Raw genomic sequence first — 1,272 nt, 5'->3', positions numbered from 1 at the left:
TTTCTTTTTAAATAATAATAAATTATTACAATATATACGTAGTATATATACTTTCCACAACCGTGAGACTTGCGGTCCTCCCACCGAACATTGTTTCTGGGTTTCGCTAGGCTTCTTCTGTTTTCTTGGTTGCTAGCTCTCTCTCATTCTATTCGGGCCTCCACCTCTCTAGCACTTGTTTCCATGAGATCTTGAGCACATTCCACAAACGAGTGATCCCTTGGCATTCCCTCCTTCTTCCCCAGTTCTTTTGCCAACTGAATCTTCAGTACCATGAATAGGAATTGCATCCGACCCTGTACTTGGATAGTCTCCATCATCTCACTGAGTTTGTCTTGAATTCTGTTATAGCGTGCCAGGAGCTCTGCGGCATACTGCCCACTTGACTGTCTCGGTTTTTTCGTTTCTCTGAACATCATGAATATATTCTCCACTGAGGTCCACCTTCCTCCTCCGAATGCCTTCTTTAAACTTTCTTTGATGACCCTCCAGGGAGGCTTTTGCATCCTCACTGTCCAGTAGATCCTCCAACATCTTTGCTTCTATTCGCCCCATTAGGCGATCGCCCTCTTTTAAAAAATTATTTAATTCATTTAGAACTGCTCTTCTCACAATTCCGTTAATGGTAATAATTCAAAGAGAAGACTGAACATTACTCCAGTATCTAAAGTTCCCAGGTTTCGGCACCAGTTAAGTATCGGTGAAACCAAAATGTCAAAAAAGAGAAAAAATAATAAGATCTAACATGCTTGAACTGCTGTAGCATACTGCCTTTATTGAATTTATCACATCTTTATATATACACTCATCAGCTGATCTACTCATCATTCATTAGTGTTTATCATTATTGACCAGACTCCCAACCATGTTCTCATATTAATATTAAATCTATGGTCAACAATATAAACCTCATAAAACACAGGTACAATATATTGTTGGTGTTCTGTAAGAAAGGGGAATCCAAAAGTTTTTAGAAAGGCATATCTTCTACTTTACCTCATGTAAAAAAATATTTTTGGTTGAAGAACATAGTATAGTACTATGTTGGTATTCTTGAGAGCTTGGTAGCATCCTAATTTTATTTCATATAGTTACTAATTAGTACTGATAATTTTATCAGGAAAAATACTCAATTGGTTGTATTCAATCTTGTTTATAATACATCAACAATATGTTTTTTTGATCATAAAATATTATATATTACTTACCATATAATTATAGGCATTAATTAACAACAAATTATTCTTTAAAAATGTATTAATTATGGTTTGG

Source organism: Halyomorpha halys, unplaced genomic scaffold (genome assembly GCF_000696795.3).
Source record: "Halyomorpha halys isolate HHAL.00 unplaced genomic scaffold, Hhal_1.1 Scaffold107.1, whole genome shotgun sequence".
Taxonomy (NCBI): Eukaryota; Metazoa; Arthropoda; class Insecta; order Hemiptera; family Pentatomidae; genus Halyomorpha; species Halyomorpha halys.
The sequence above is the reverse complement of the archived record's forward strand: the minus strand, read 5'-3'. Positions refer to the sequence as shown.